At 42.4% G+C, this 17,275-nt stretch overlaps 1 protein-coding gene and 1 pseudogene across 2 annotated transcripts in view; one reads left to right on the top strand and one right to left on the bottom strand.

The window, feature by feature from the left end:
- DNAJC5 (DnaJ heat shock protein family (Hsp40) member C5) overlaps nt 1-17,275 on the bottom strand; it is a 54,641-nt gene that overhangs the window by 7,399 nt on the left and 29,967 nt on the right. The gene's annotated exons all lie outside the window — the stretch shown is intronic.
- LOC101412759 (ubiquinol-cytochrome c reductase complex assembly factor 2 pseudogene) lies at nt 7,502-7,978 on the top strand (annotated as a pseudogene).

Raw genomic sequence — 17,275 nt, 5'->3', positions numbered from 1 at the left:
AACAACAACAAACATCCCAAACCATAAAATACTTATGAATAAAATTAAGATGACATATAAGACTTCTATATTGAAAACTATACAAAATTGCTGAGAGGAATTAAAAGCTAAAAATACAGATATACCATGTTCATGAATTGGAGGGCTCAATATTGTTGAAATATCATTTCTCCCCAAATTGATCTATAGACTCAACACAATCTTAACTCATTACAGCAGGCTTTTTTTTTTTTGGTAGTAACTGACAACTGATTTAAAACTTAAATGGAAATATAACAGACCTAGAATAATTAAAATGATGTTTTATAAAAACAAAGTTGAAGGACTTATCTTACCTGATTTCAAAACACACTAAAATTAATCAAAGCATTTTGTCGTTGGCAAAAAAATGGACAAGTACATCAACAGAACAGAACAGAGTCTAGACAGATCCATGTAAGTAGTAAGCTATAGAATGGGAGAGAATACTTGCATTACAATATAGAACATAAAACTCACATCCAGAATACATAGAAAACTTATATGTCAATATTAAGAAAAACAAAAAAATTTTTAAATGAGAAAAAGATAGGTAAATGGCCAATACATACATGAAAAGATACTCAACATCACTGGTAATTTAGAAATACAAAAAAAAAACAAAAACCACATTGAGATACCACTTTCACATTCATTAGAATGGTTATTCTTTAAAAAAAACTTATCAAATGTTGGTGAGTAGGTGAAGCAACATACACTTGTTGCCATACACACTGTTGGAAATGCGAAATGGTACAGCCCTTTGGAAATCAGTTCCTCAGGATCTGAAGTTAAGAGTGCACCTAACATAGGAACCAGCAATTCTACTGGTAGGTAAAGTATTTACACACAAGCAATGAAATGTGGGTCCTCACAAAATGTATACATAGATGTTCACAGCAGCTTTATTCTTAAAAGCTGAAATATGGAAATAGAACAAACGTCCATCGAAAGGTAAAGAGAAAAACAAAATATGGTATATCCAAACATTGGAATACTGCTCAGCAATAAAAGGGAGAAAACGACTGATAAATAACTCTAGAAAATGCAAACTGATCTGCAGTGACCCAGAGCAGATCTGTGGCTGCCTTGGGGGCAAGGGTAGAGGGGCACCAAGAATCTTTAGGAGTTGATGTCAGCAAAAATGGCAGAAAAAGGAATGTTGGAAGCCTGTAACTCCACAGAAATGTAAACTAGCAAAATTTTCAGAGTCAACTTTACTGAAACTCTGGAAACTAATCAAAAGTTTACAGCAACCATGTGAACACTTAAGGGAAATCAAAACAAAATAAACACAAACACCTGAATTTCAGGGCATGAGGAAATCTGTTGCAACAGTAGCCAATCCCAGGTTAACTCAACATGAGAGGCCACAAAATTAGTTCAAAAGAGTCACTAAGCAAATAACAGTTACAGCAAGCAGCAATAATAAAACCTGAGAGAGGGGGAAATACGATTCCCAGAGTTGCCACATGTTAATATTTAAAACATCCAGTTTTCAACAAAAATTTACAGGGCATGGGGAAAAAAAAAAGTATGGCCCATGCATGGGAAAAAAGGGATTTCTCCCAGGAATGAAGAGTGGTTCAATGTGAAAATCAATCAATGTAATGCACCATATTAAGAAAATAAAGGAATGGAAGAGATTATCTCAACTGGTACACAAAAAGCATTTGAAAAACTGAACAGCCTTTCATGATAAAAACATTCCACAAATGAGGAATATAAGGAAACTTCTTCAACCTGCTAAAAGGCATCTATGCAAAGCCTACAACAAACATACTTGATGGTGAAAGACTGAAAGCTTCCCTCTAAGATCAGGTGCAAGGCGGGATGTCTGCTCTTACCACTGAAATTCAAACACTGCAGTGAAAATTCCAGCTAGTACGATTAGGCAAGACATAGGAAGAGACATAAAAGGTATATGCAAATGAAATGATCTTATACAGAATATCCTAAAGATCCATTATGAACTACTAGAGCTCAGGAAGCAGAGTTGGGCACATGCCTACCACACAGGAGGTCCTGGGTTCAGTTCCGAGTGCCTCCTAAAGAAGATAAGCAAGACAGTGAGCTGATGTGACAGGCTGGCATGGTGAGCTGACACAACGAGCTGGTGCAACAAGGGACACAATGAAAGATACAACGAACAGGGAATGGAGGTGGTTCAACTGATTGGGCGTCTCCCTCCCACATGGGAGATCCTGGGTTTGGTTCCCAGTGCCTCCTAAAAAAAAAGAAGACAAGCAGGGAAGTGGATTTGGCTCAACTCGCACAGCGTCCACATACCATAGAGGAGATCGAGGGTTCAAACCCCGGGCGTCCTGACTCATGTGGTGAGCTGGCACACGTGCACTAATGACGCACGCAAGGAGTACCGTGGCATGCAGGGGTGTCCCCCACGCAAGGGAGCCCCACGCACAAGGAGTGTGCCCCGTAAGGAGAACCGCCCCGCACAAAAAAGCGCAGCCTGCCCAGGAGTGGCACTGCACACACGGAGAGCTGATGCACAAGATGACACAACAAAAAGAGACACAGATCCCCATCGCCGCTGGTGAAGAATCCAAGCAGACCCAGAAGAACACACAGCTAGTGGACACAGAGAGCAGACAAGCGGGGGGGGGAGGGGATGGGGGAGAAATAAATAAAAAATAAACCTTTAAAAAAAAAAAGAAGACAAGCAGACACAGCAGACAACAAGTGCAAACAGCAATGGGGGAGAAATAAAATAAAAATCTGTAAGCAGATTAAGTGGTTTTTTTAAGTAAAAGGACTATTATTAGCTAACAAATTCAGCAGAGTTGCAGGATATAAGATTAACATACAAAAACCAGCTAGCAGCACTCTAAAAGTGAAATAAAAAAATAAAAATTTGACTTAGAATAGCATTAAAAGAACAAAATATTTAGGACTAAATTTAACCAAGGAGTTTTATGATTTGTATAGTGAAAACTACAAAACATAGTTGAAAGTAATAAAATATAGAAATGGAAAAGCAGATCCTAAAATTCATATAGAATTGTAAGGGACCCTGACTAATCAAAGTAATCTTGAGAAAGAACAAAGTTGGAGGACTCACATTTCCTGATTTTAAAATTTTCTACAAAGCTATAGGAATCAGAACAGTGTGTCACTGGCATAAGGACATATATGTATATATACACCAAGCGAGCAGAAGTAGGACCCAGAAATAAATCCACAGATCTAAGGTCGATTGGTTTTCAAAAAGGGTACCAAGATCAAGCAGTAAGGGGAAGAATACTTTTTTCAACAATGAAACTTCAGGAAACAACTTAGCATTCGCCTACTGTAAGAGCCATATGTTCACACAAAACCTATGTTGACATAAAAACTTGTACACAAATATTCCCAACAGCTTTATTTGTAGTAGCCCAAAACTGGAATCAGCCTAGATTTCCTTCCACAAATGAATGGTTAACCCAACTGTGGTACATCAAAACCAAGGAATACTGCTCAGCCTTAAAAAGGAATAAACTATCGACACGACAAAACCTTGGAAAAATCTCCATGGACTTATCCTGAGCAAAAACAGCCAATCCCACAAGACTACACAACATTTTAGAAATGGAGAGAAGATCTGGTGGATGCCAGGGCTTAGGGATGGGAACGGTGGGCTGTAAAAGGGCAACCCTGTTGGTGCTGGAACTGTTCAGTTACTTCAACTCTGGTGCTGGATGCACAGACTTATCCATGTGATAAAACTATACAGAACTCAAAACAAACACACACATATACACACAGAGAGACACAAATGAGTACAAGTAAAACTGGCAAAATCAGAATAATGTTGGATTCTACCAATATCAACATCTTGATGATTAAGTAAACCATACTTTTTGCAAAATGCTACCATCATGCGAAACTGGGCCAAGTATCTCTGTATTATTTCTTATGAGGGCATGAAAATCTACTATTATCTCAATAAAATTTTCAATTTCTTTCTTTTTTTTTTTTTTAAAGATTTATTTATTTATTTAATTTCCCCCCCTCCCCTGGTTGTCTGTTCTTGGTGTCTATTTGCTGCGTCTTGTTTCTTTGTCCGCTTCTGTTGTCGTCAGCGGCAGGGGAAGTGTGGGCGGCGCCATTCCTGGGCAGGCTGCACTTTCTTTTCACGCTGGGCGGCTTTTCCTCACGGGCGCACTCCTTGTGCGTGGGGCTCCCCCACGCGGGGGACACCCTTGCGTGGCACGGCACTCCTTGCGCGCATCAGCACTGCGCATGGCCAGCTCCACACGGGTCAAGGAGGCCCGGGGTTTGAACTGCGGACCTCCCATATGGTAGACGGACGCCCTAACCACTGGGCCAAAGTCCGTTTCCCAAAATTTTCAATTTCAATTAACATTATTGGGCCAATTCAATGATGCACAGGAAGTTTAGAACATTAAAATAAGTTTTAACTGGAAACAACATAGCATATTGTTACAACACCAAAGGCCAGATCTAAACAACCAATAACAACAAAATATGGTCCAATTTCCACACCTCACAGCCCCAGAGAACTGATATGTCACAATTTACACTAATACCTAGCAACAGGATCAGGACGAGAAGCCCAGTTTTATATTAAGGGGTTAAGCGCACAAAGATGCCTCTACCAAAACCCCACTGAAATAAGGCAACAGCTAAACGCCTGGAACTTGCTGGGCAATAAATAAGCAACATAAAAAGGAACTGTCTAGAATTGCAGCTGGATTATCTTCCACTGCTTAAATAAATAAGCTGCCTTTCTAGGAAATGCTTGGGTGAAGTCCCCAGTAACACCCTAAAACGAGGGCTTCCAATCGCCCTAAGATCACAGCAGATGGGCATCAAGGATCACATTAGTCTCCGAGGCCAGTCCCCACAGAATGAGGGGCTGGACAAGACTTCTAAGTTCATTTCCTCGTCAGCCATCTGCGTGTGCTACAGGCTGACTGACCACGAAGTGGACGGGAGGCGAGCTGGAAGATGGGGAAGGAGGAGTCAGTCCTCCACCAAAACGACTACTGAACTGGCAGAAACAGTCTCCATCAACTATTTCAGAATCTGGAGTCGAGTGGAGCACTGTGCGGCATCCAGGGAAGAGCTGGAGGAAGAGGCTGGTAAATTACAGAAAACGGTGAAGTTCACCCTTGTGCAGGGGCTACCACCTCCCAACCCCAACAGTGGGGCAGGCAGCAGTGGGGGCTGCTGCCTGGGCTCCCGGTGCAGCTTGTTGGTGTGGGGGCGGGCTGTAATCTGGAGCTGAGTGGTCTGATGGTTGCGCAAGGCGTTTATTTATTTTTTAAAAAGATTTATTTTATTAATTTCTCTCTCCTTCCTCCCCCATTATCTGCTCTCTGTGTCCATTTGCTGTGTGTTCTTCGGTGGCTGCTTACATTACCTGGCAACACTGGGAAACTGGGTCTTTTTTGTTGCGTCATCTTGCTGCGTCTGCTCTCCGTCTGTGTGGTGCCACTCCTGGGCGGGCTGCTCTTTTTGCACACTGGGTGGCTCTCCTTGCAAGGCACACACCTTGCGTGTGGGGCATCCCTACAAAGGGGGCGCCCCTGCGTGGCATGGCACTCCTTGCGTACGACTGCGTGTGGACCAGTGCACCACACAGGTCAGGAGGCCCTGGGGATCAAACCCTGGACCCTCCATATGGTAGGTGGACGCTCTGTCAATTGAGCCATGTCTGCTTCCTGCTCATGGCTTTGATCAGCTAATTCAGATCTCAGGGGGGCTAGCTCCGAAGAAAGTCAATGTTCTAACCCTCCACAGGCAAAATGGCAGAAGAGGCAGTCCCTATTTTTTTCTCTTTAGTCTTTACTTTTCTGTGTTTAGGAGCAAAAATGGTTTGAAAGAGTTACAAACTGACAGCTCCAGCCCTCAAAAACAGCAAAAATCCTAGAGGAGTCCAAGACAACTTGATTTCCAGAGTTTTAACAACCTAATACTCAGAATGTTTAGTTCTCAATTCTCACCAAAAAAATTAAGAAACACACAAAGAAACAGTAAGTATGGCCCAGTAACAAGGGAAAAGTAATTCTCCAGAAACCACCCCTGAGGAAGCTCATACACTGGAACTATTAGTCAAAGACTAATTTGACTCAACTGTCAAATATTTTCAATGAGCTAAAGGAATCTGTACACAAAGAACTAGAAGGAAATCAGGAAAATGCTGTTTGGACAAAATAAGGTAAAAACTATAAAAAGGAACCGAACAAATTTTGGAGATGAAGGTTACAGTCACTGAAATGAAAACTTCATCAGATGAACTTAACAGCAGATTTGAATAGGCTAAAGAAAGGATCGCAACCTTGAAGACAAGATAATTGAAATTAACCTGTGTGAGAAGCAGAAGAAAAAGTAATGAAGAAAAAAAGAGGCTGAGGGACCGACAGGACACCATCAGGCGTGGTTTGGAGCTATGTATCTCAGAAGAGCATGTTCTTCAACTTACCCACTCCTGTGGGTGTGAACTCTGCTAAGAGGACCTTTTGATGGGGCTACTTCAGTTAAGGTGTGCCCTAGCTGAATTAGGCTGGGTCTTAATCCTATATGGATGGTCTTCTGGAGAAGGCCAGAGAAAGAGAAAGCAAGAGGGAGCAGACAACAGCTGAAACCCAACAAGACCCAAGAGAAAGCAGAAGCCAAAAAAGTGCCATGCACATCCCCACGTGACAGAAAAGCCAAGGACCAAGTCGCCAACAGCCAGCCCCAGAACGCCACATTCTTCTGGGAAGAAGCATCCCCTTAACGATGCTGGGATTTTGGACTTTTGGCCTCAAAACTGTGAGCCAACAAATTCCCATTGTTTAAGCCAAGGCACTGCATGGTATTTGCTTTGGCAGCCAGGAAACTAAAACACCATCAAACATACCAACATATGCGTCGCTTGAGTCCCAGGTGGAAAAGAAAGAGGCAGAATGTGTCTTTGAAGAAATAATGGCTGAAATATGTCCCAAATCTGATGAAAGACACGAATGTAACATCCAAGAAAAGAAATACCATTGTTGTGGAGGCAGCGACTCATGGATGTCCTGCGGTTAGGGAGAGGGAAAACCAGGTGTAATGGGGGGCATTTTCGGGACTTGGGAATCATCCTGAATGACATTACAATGACAGATACAAGCCATTATATATCTGGTCATAACCCACAGAGTCGAATGGGAGAGAATGTAAACTACAATGTAAACTATAATCCATGCTTAGTAGCAATGCTCCAAAATGTGTTTATCAATTGTAATGAACGTACCACACTGATGAAAGATGTTGCCAATGTGGGAAAATGTGGGAGGTGTAGGGAATGGGGTATATGGGAATACCCTATATATTCTCTGTAATATTTATGTAATCTAAGTATCATTTAAAAAATTTAAAAAGGGGAATATAAAGTAATTGAGGATTCCAGACACATTAAAAAAAAACAACAAAAAACCCAAGAAGCTCAATAAACTCCAAGCAGGATAGACACTAAAAGATCTACAGCAAGGGGCCCAAAATGGCGGCCAGCCGCTATCGGCGTTTTCTTAAGCTCTGTGAGGAATGGCCAGTGGACGAGACCAAACGGGGCCGGGACTTGGGCGTTGACCTGCGGCAGCGGGTAGCACAGGCCTTTCGGGAGGGAGAGAACACCCAGATTGCAGAGCCCGAGGCCTGCGATCAGATGTATGAGAGCTTAGCACGACTCCATTCCAACTACTACAAACACAAGTACCCTCGCCCCCGAGACACCAGCTTCAGCGGCCTCTCCGTGGAAGAGTACAAGCTCGTCCTGGCCACAGACACCTTGGAAGGGTTTAAGGAAATGAATAAAGGCATGTGGAAGAAACTGCAGGAGAAGTTTACCCCCAAGAGATCTGAAGAGAAGCAGAAGGTCTGGGCTCGGTCCTTGTCTCGCCCCCAGACCTAAGTGTAGAGTCTTGGTGGTCACCGTCGTAAATAAAACCGCCCTGATTTCCCTTGAAAAAAAAAAAAAAAAAAGATCTACAGCAAGACACATTACAGCAAAATTTATCAAAATCCATATAAAAAGAGGATTTTGAAAACTGTGAGATAAGCAACTTGTCACAAAAGAGGGATCCCCAATAAGATTAACATGGATTTCCCAGAAGAAACCATGGAGACCAGAAGTCACTGGGATAGCATATTTAAAGTCCAAAGAGAAAAAATGTCAAGAACCCCATACCTGGCAAATTTATTGTTCAAAAATAAAGGAGAAGGACAACCAGCAAGATGGCGGCAGAGTAAGGAGCTCCTAGAGTGAGCTTGTGCTACAGGGCAGTTAGTAATCACCCAGCACTATCTAAAGCATCTGTTTGGGGGCTCCAGAAGAATATCCTGCAACATCCTTGAAAGGATGGAAGCAGGAGAATGCCCATCTGGAGAGAAGATCTGTAAGTGCCACGCCCTGGAGGCCAGTGCCCATCCTCCACTGGAGGCACAAGCCTCCCCAGGAGCTATTCTGTGACTGGAATTGGAAGCTCACTTCCCCAAAATGGGGGAGGAAGCGACGGTTGAGCACCCACTTCAGCTACTGATTAGTACATTTGGTGGGCTAAAGTAAAACGCTAAGAACAGCTGAAGTTTGAACCTGTCCAAATCAGAAAGAGCTGGTAGCTGCCATCTTAACTCTGCCCCCAGCATGAGGGGAAGCGGGGCTGGTGAAAATCAGTGGTGGCAGGGACCAGTTTCTTTCACTCAGATTGGTCTCCAGCCCTAGGCTAGGCTTCAGCTCCACCTCTGGCAGGGAGGAGGCTGGCGGGCCCTGCACCCGCCTATGCAGGTAACTGCAGTACATGTGGCTGGCACAGACTGAATAGTTAGAAGTCTACCAGGGCAACTGCAGTCATCTTAGATCTGCACTGCACAGACTGCTGCCCATACCTGCAGCTCCATCCCCGCCCGACAAGGCAGAAGGGGGCACGAAGCTTCATCAGTCTCTCTGGGCAATTATAGTCTAGGCCTGTACAACTTGACTTATTCCACACAGCTGTGACTCTGTCGCTACCCCTGGCAAAGGAGAAGATTGAGAGAAGCTTCATTGATCCCTGGGGCAATGAAGGCAGCTTGAGCCTCCGCGGCTTATAGCACCAACTACATCCTTGGCTCCTACTACACAACCAGCAAGGGAGAAAGGGCAGGAAGCCCTAAACTAAGAGAAAAAGTGCACCCAGAATAAATACTTTAGCAGCCAGATGCCAAGACATCAACAAAAAAATTATAATAATCCACACCAAGAAACACGAAGATATGACCCAGTTAAAGAAACAAGCCTCCAGATGACAAAAGAGTTGAGACAACTAATCATAGATGTCCAAACAAATTTCTTTAATAAATTCAATGAGATGGCTAAAGAGATTAAGGATATTAAGACGACTTCGGATGAGCACAAAGAAGAATTTGGAAGCATTAATAGGAAAACAGCAGACCTTATGGGAATGAAAGGTACAATAAATGAACTTAAAAATACACTGGGAAAAAAAAATACACCGGGATCATATAATAGCAGATTTGAGAAGGCAGAAGAAAGGATTGATGAGCTTGAAGAAAATGGCCTTTGAAAGTGAACATACAAAAGAAGAGATGAAGAAAAGAATGGAAAAAACTGAACAGGTTCTCAGGGAACTAACTACAGCAAGAGACATACATGAAAACATTCACATCATGGGTGTCACAGAAGGAGAGGAGAAGGGAAAAGGGACAGGAGTAATATTCAAAGAAATAATGGAAGAAAATTTCCCAACCCTAGGGACGTAGATATCCATGTCCAAGAAGCTCAACGTGGGAAGCAGACATGGTTCAACGGACAGAGCGTCCGCCTACCACATGGGAGGTAGGCAGTTCAAACCCAGGACCTCCTTGACCCATGTGGAGCTGGCCCACATGCAGTGCTGATGCACGCAAGGAGTGCTGTGCCACGCAGGGGTGTCCCCCGCGTAGGGGAGCTCCGCATACAAGGAGTGTGCCCTGTAAGGAGAGCCGCCCAGCGTGAAAGAAAGTCCAGCCTGCCCAGCAGTGGCGCCGCACACACAGAGAGCTGATGCAGCAAGATGACACAACAAAGAGAGACACAGATTCCCGGGCCGCTGACAAGAATAGAAGCAGACACAGAAGAACACACAGCAAATGGACACAGAGAGCAGAAAACTGGGGGGCGGGAAGGAGAGAGAAATAAATAAATAAATCTTTAAAAAAAAAAAAAGCACAACGTAATCCCATCCAAAAAAATCTGAAAAGACAAACTCCAAGACGCATACTAATCAGAATGTCAAATGCCAAAGACAAAGAGAGAATTCCGAGAGAGCAAGAGAAAAGCAATGCCTAGCATATAAGAGATATCCAATAAGATTAAGGGCTGATTTCTCACCAGAAACCAGGGAGGCAAGAAGACAGTGGTATGATATATTTAGATATGGCAAGAGAAAAAACTTCCAGCCAAGAATCTCATATCCAGCAAGACTGTCTTTCAAAAATGAGGGAGAGTTTAGAATATTCATAGATAAACAGAAACTGAGAGTCTATAACCAAGAGACGGGTGTTGCAGGAAATACTAAAGGGTGTCCTACAGCCTGAAAAGACAGGAGAGGCCTGGAAGAGTCGAGAAATGAAGATTATATCAATAAAAGTATCTAAAAGGGTCAAAAAAGTAGTGAAAATAAAATATGACAGATAAAACCCAAATATTCAGGAATAACTTTAACCAATGATGTTAAGCACTTGTATTCAGAAAACCACAATTCATTGTTAAAAGAAACCAAAAAAGGCCTAAATAATTGAAAGAACATTCCATGCTCATGGACTGGAAGACTAAATATCATTAATATGTCAATTCTACTCTTATTAACATATAGATTCAATGCAATCTTGATAAAAATTTCACCAGCATTTTTTAAATGAATGGAAAACACAATTATCAAATTTATTTGGAAGCGTAAGGGGTCCTGAATAGCCAGAAACATCTTAAAAAGGAAAAGCGAAGTTGGAGGATTCTCATTTCCATACTTTAAATCATATTACCTAGCTACAGTGGTAAAAACAGCATGATACTGGCATAAGACAGACACACAGACCAATGGAACAGAATTAATGGTTCATAAATAGACCCTCACATGTATGGTCAAGTGATTTTTTTTAAGATTTATTTTTTATTTATTTCTCTCCCCCCCCCCCCCCGCCAGTTGTCTGCTCTCTGTGTCCATTCACTGTGTGTTCTTCTGTGACAGCTTCTATCCTTATCAGCGGTATCGGGAATCTGTTTCTTTTTGTTGCGTCATCTTGCTGTGTCAGTTCTCTGTGTGCGGCGCCATTCTTGGGCAGGCTGCACTTTCTTTTGCGCTGGGCAGCTTTCCTTACGGGGTGCACTCCTTGCACGTGGGGCTCCCCTACATGGGGACACCCCTGTGTGGCAGGGCACTCCTTGCCCGCATCAGCACTGTCTGTGGGCCAGCTCCACACGGGTCAAGGAGGCCGGGGTTTGAACTGCAGATCTCCCATTTGGTAGGTGGACGCCCTATCCATTGGGCCAAGTCCGCTTCCCCCAAGTGATGTTTGACTAACCTGTCAAGCCCACCCAGCTGGGGCAGAAGAGTCCACTCAACCAATGGAGCGGAGGGAAGTGGACATCCACAGCCAAAAGAAGAGGACCCTGTCTCACACCTTATACAAAAGATAGATAAAATGAATCTAAAACCTAAATACAAAAGCAAGAACCATAAAGCTTCTAGAAGAAAATATCTTCAAACCCTGGTGGTAGGTGGTATTTTCTTAAAGGAGATAAGAGGAGAACTGAGATGGACTACTGATGTTTAATATATGTACAAGTTTTAATTAACTTTACAGTATAAGTGTGGAAATGTACAGAGTTGATGGCAACACATTATAGTGAGTAACAGAGGTTTATAAATGGGAGTGTGGCTGAAAAGGGTCGTCTAGGGTTATAAATGCCAACTGACAGAAAGCTAGAGAATAATCTACAGACTGAAAAGCAGAGTACACCCAGAGGTAGATGAGAAAGTACAGATGCAAGAGAGTCCTTTGTGAGTTAGAGCAGATGTACATCACTACTGTAGAGTGGTGAGAATCTGGAGAAGCATGAGAAAAATTCGACTGCAGTGACCTATAAACTGTAGTTAACAGCAATAATGTAATACTCTTGCAGCTATGCCAGAGATGTACTGTGTTGATGATGGGGGGAGTACGGAGGATGTGTGCCAGGTGTATGTTAGGGACCTGGTGGTAGTCGGGTGACGTTGTCTCATGGTCTGTGGCAGATGTTCCCCTGCGGTGTGGTGCGTTGATGCAAGGGTGCTGTTGGGGAGTTCTGCAACGTGCATGATTGTTTTGTAAGTTTACAACTCTGTCATAGAGATATGTTTGAAAAATGGTGATAGGGTGGGTTGGGGGAAAAACATACCGAATGCAATATGGGGACTGTAATTAGTAGTAAAATTTTGACAATATTCTTCTGTAATTTGTAACGTATGTCTCACAACAATGCAAGGTGTTGGTGGAGGGTTGATGTATGGGACCCCTGTATGATGTTATACATGTTTGCTTTCTAAGTTCACAACTTTACTACATACTTATTGTTTATATATGTTCATGTATAAATGACATAAAAATAATAATAATAGAGTGGGTTGGGAGAAAACCACTTTGGTTAGTAGCAATATTTTGAGGATGCTCTTTAATCATTAGTTAAAAATGTTTCACAGCAATGCAAGGTATTGGTGGTAGGGTGAGGTATGAGAGCCCTATACGACACTACATATGTTTGTTTTGTAAGTTGACAACTATTAGTATATACTTATTGTTTATATATGTTCATGTATGAGTGATATACTTCAATAAAATTTTTAAGAAAGAAAGAAATTAAGTCATTTACAGATAAACAAATGCTGAATGAGATTACCAGAAGACCTGCCCTACAGGAAATGCTAAAGGAAATCTTTCAAGCTGAAATAAAAGGACACTGGACAGGTGGCGGACTTGGCCCAGTGGTTAGGGCGTCCATCTACCACATGGGAGGTCTGCAGTTCAAACCCCAGGCCTCCTTGACCTGTGTGCAGTTGGCCCATGCACAGTGCTGACGCGCGCAAGGAGTGCCCTGCCACGCAGGGGTGTCCCCTGCGTAGGGGAGCCCCACACGCAAGGAGTGCGCCCCATAAGGAGAGCCGCCCAGCACGAAAGAAAGTGCAGCCTGCCCAGGAGTGGTGCCGCACACACGGAGAGCTGACACAACAAGATGACGCAACAAAAAGAAACACAGATTCTGGTGCAGCTGACAACAGAAGCGGACAAAGAAGATGACGCAGCAAATAAACACAGAGAACAGACAACCAGGGTGGGGGGGGTGAAGGGGAGAAATAAACAAATCTTTAAAAAAAAAAGGACACTGGACAATAACTGAAAGCCAAAACTACATAGGTACATATGAAGTCCTACATTATTTACCTTTGATTTATAACTGCATTTTCCCCCTTACTGACAAATGTGTAAAATAATATTTTAACTCTATGTTAATGGGCATACAATGTATAGAAGCATTTGTATACTACCAAAACTAGGTTGGTACTAGTCAAAGTAGGTTGTGATTAGTTTAAGATATTAATTGTAATTACAAAGGCAGCCATTAAGAAAATAACTAAAAAATATAGAGAAAAAGAAAGAAGTGGTGGAATCAAAATGGTACACTATAAAAAACCAAACAACTAAATACATACACACAAACAGTAATGGAAAGACTGAAGATAAAAAAACACATAAGACATGGGAGTGGATGTGGCTCAAATGCCAGTTTCCCACATGCGAGGTCCCAGGTTCAATTCTTGGCCCCCAGTACATTAAAAAGCAAAACAAAACCCCGAGACATACAGAAAATAACTAAATGGGAGGAGTAAGTTCTTTCTTCTCAGTTATTACCTAAAATGTCAGTGGTAAACAATCCCCTCTTGATTGGCAGACTGGATGAAAAAGCATAATCCATCTATATGCTGTCTAGAAGACACTCACTTTAGGTTCAAAGACACAAAAAGGTTGAAAGTAAAAGGGTGGAAATAGATATCCCATGCAAATAATAATCAAAAGAGAGCTGGGGGGAAGCGAATTTGCACCAAGGGATATGGCGTCCACCTATCACATGGGAGGTCCAAGGTTCAAACCCAGGGCCTCCTGACACGTGTGATGAGCTGGCCCATGCGCAGTGCTGATGCACACAAGGAGTGCTGTGCCACAGAGGGCTGTACCCCACGCATGGGAGCCCCACGCGCAAGGAGCGTGCCCCGTAAGGAGAGCCACCCAGAGTGAAAAAAGTACAGCCTGCCCAGGAATGGCACAGCACACATGGAGAGCTGACACAACAAAAAGATGACACAACAAAAAAAGACACAGATTCTGGGTGCCGCTGACAAGAATACAAGCAGACACAGAAGAACACACAGCGAATGGACACAGAGAGCAGACAACTGGAAAGGGGGGATGGTGGGAAAGGGGAGAGGGAAAAAAAAGAGCTGGAGTAACTATATTATTGTCAGACAAATTAGACTTTAAGTCAAAAAAGATTCTAAGAATCGAGTGGGTGCAGTTCAATGGTTGAGCTAATGCTTCGCTTGCACGAGGTGCTGGGTTCAATTTCCAATACCTTGTTAAAAAAAAAAGATCGGGAAGTGGACTTGGCCCAGTGGTTAGGGCATCCATCTACCACACGGGAGGTCCGTGGTTCAAACCCCGGGCCTCTTTGACCCGTGTGGGGCTGGTCCACCCGCAGTGCTGATGCGCGCAAGGAGTGCCCTGCCACGCAGGGGTGTCCCCCGCGTAGGGGAGCCCCACGCGCAAGGAGTGCGCCCCATAAGGAGAGCCACCCAGCACAAAAGAAAGTGCAGCCTGCCTAAGAATGGCACCACACACACAGAGAGCTGACACAACAAGATGATGCAACAAAAAGAAAAAACAGATCCCCGTGCCACTGACAACAATAGAAAGGGACAAAGAAGAACACCCAGCAAATAGACACAGAGAACAGACAACTGGAGTGGGGGGGGGGGGAGAAATAAAAATAAAATAAATAAATCTTGGGGAAAAAAAGATCGTAAGAGTGGCACAGGGAGCAGATGTGGCTCAAGTGGTTGAGCACCAGCCTCCCACACAGGTGGTCCTTGGTTCAGTTCCCCATGCCTCCTAAACACAAAACAAACAAGCAAAACAAATGGAAAAACCAACAAAGGGAAGCTGATGTGGCTCAGTTAAGGTGATGTTGGAACAGAGACCTGGGGGCCATGAGGGCCAAATCCTGAGGAGCGGATGTAGCTTGGGTTCAATCTCTGGTCCCTGGTACCTTAAAAAAAAAAAAGGTGGAGTAGGTGTAGATTAGCAGTTTAAGTGTGTACTCTGCATGTACGAGGTGCCAGGTTCAATCCCTGGGACTTCTTAAAAAAAAAAAAAAAAGATTAAAAGACACAAAGAAACATATTATATATTGATAAAAGGTTCTATCCAGCAAAAATATGTAAAGATTATAAACATATATGCGCTTTACAGCAGAGCACCAAAATATATGAAGCGAAAAATGACAGGATTGAAGGGAGAAATAGCTCTACACTAACAGTTGCAGATTTCCATATACCACTTTCAATAAGTGATAGAACATCTAACCAAAGATTAAAAAGGGAATTGAGGACTTGAACACTATTAACTTGTTGGCTTAATGGACATATATGGAACATACCATCCAACAAAAGTAGAATATACATTCTTCTCAAGTACACATGGAATATTTTCCAGGATAGAGTATATATTAGTCCACAAATTAAATCTTGATAAATTTTAAAATATTGAAATCATATCAAGTATCTTCTTGAAACACACTGGAATAAAGCTAGAAATCAACAACAGAAGGAAAACTGGGAAATTTACAAATATATGGAAACTTTAAAAAAACACATACTATTAAACAACCAATAGGTCAAAGAAGAAATCACAAGGGAAATTAGGGAATGAGATGAACAGAAATTAAAACACAACATACCAAAATTTATGGGATATAAGGCAGTGCTCAGAGGGAAACTGAGAGCTCTAAATACCTATATTAAAAAAGAAGAAATATCCCATATCAAGAACCCCGCTTGGGAAGCAGATGGGGCTCAAGTGACTGGGCTCCTGTCTACACAGGGAAGTCCTGGGTTCTTTTCCCGGGGCCTCCCGGTGAAGGCAAGCTGGCCCGTGCCATGGAGCACTGATGGCCCACACTGCGGAGAGCTGGCACAGCAAGATGACGCAACAAAGAGACATGCAGAGGAGACACTGAGAGCCTCAGCAGACAAGGGGGCTGAGGTGGCTCGAGTACTGAGTGCCTCTCTCCCACACAAGTCCCTTCTAAAGAGAAAGACAAGAAGAAAAAGACAAGCAGACATGGAAAGAGCACACCGTGAATGGATACAGAGAGCAGACAGCGACTGCAAAAAAGAGGGGATAGGGTTAAAAAAAAAAAACCTAATTTCACAAATAAACTAGAATAAGAAGAGAAAACTAAACCCCAAGTGAACAAAAGGAAGGAAACAGTGAAGATTAAAGCAGAGATAAACGAAATAGAGAATAGGGAAAAAAAAATCAAGAAAGTCAAAAGTTAGTTTTTTGAAAAGATCAATAAAATTGATAAAACTTTAGCCACACTGACAAAGAAAAAAAGAGAGAAGAAACAACTAAAATAAGGGATAAAAGTGGGGATATTACTACTGATCTTAAAAAGGATTATAAGGTCTATGAACAACTATAATGCCAACAAATTAGAATATCTAGATGAAATGGACAAATTCCTAAAAACACACAAATTACATATGCTGATGCAAGAACAAACAGAAAATCTCAATAAACTTATAACAAGTAATGAGACTGAATCAATAATTAAAACCTCCCAACAGAGGAAAGTCCAGGAATGGAATGAACGGTTATAGTGAATCCTACCAAACATTAAAAAAAAAGATTTAAACCAATCCTTCTCAAATTCTTCCAAAAAATATAAGAGGAATGATTACTTCTGAACTCATTCTGAGGTCATCATTATCCTGTTACCAAAGCCACATAAAGATCGCAAAAAAAAATTACAGACCAATATCCCTGATGAATATAAAATAAAAAATGCCTCAAACAGCAAACCAAATCCAACAGTATTTTAAAAGGATAATACATCACGACCAAGTGGGATTTACACTGGGAATGCAAGGATGGCTTGATATAAGAAAATCAATCCAAGAAATACACCACATCAGTAGAATGA

This window comes from Dasypus novemcinctus, chromosome 24, assembly GCF_030445035.2.
Source record: "Dasypus novemcinctus isolate mDasNov1 chromosome 24, mDasNov1.1.hap2, whole genome shotgun sequence".
NCBI classification, from domain to species: Eukaryota; Metazoa; Chordata; class Mammalia; order Cingulata; family Dasypodidae; genus Dasypus; species Dasypus novemcinctus.
This window is presented reverse-complemented; position numbering and strand designations above follow the sequence as displayed.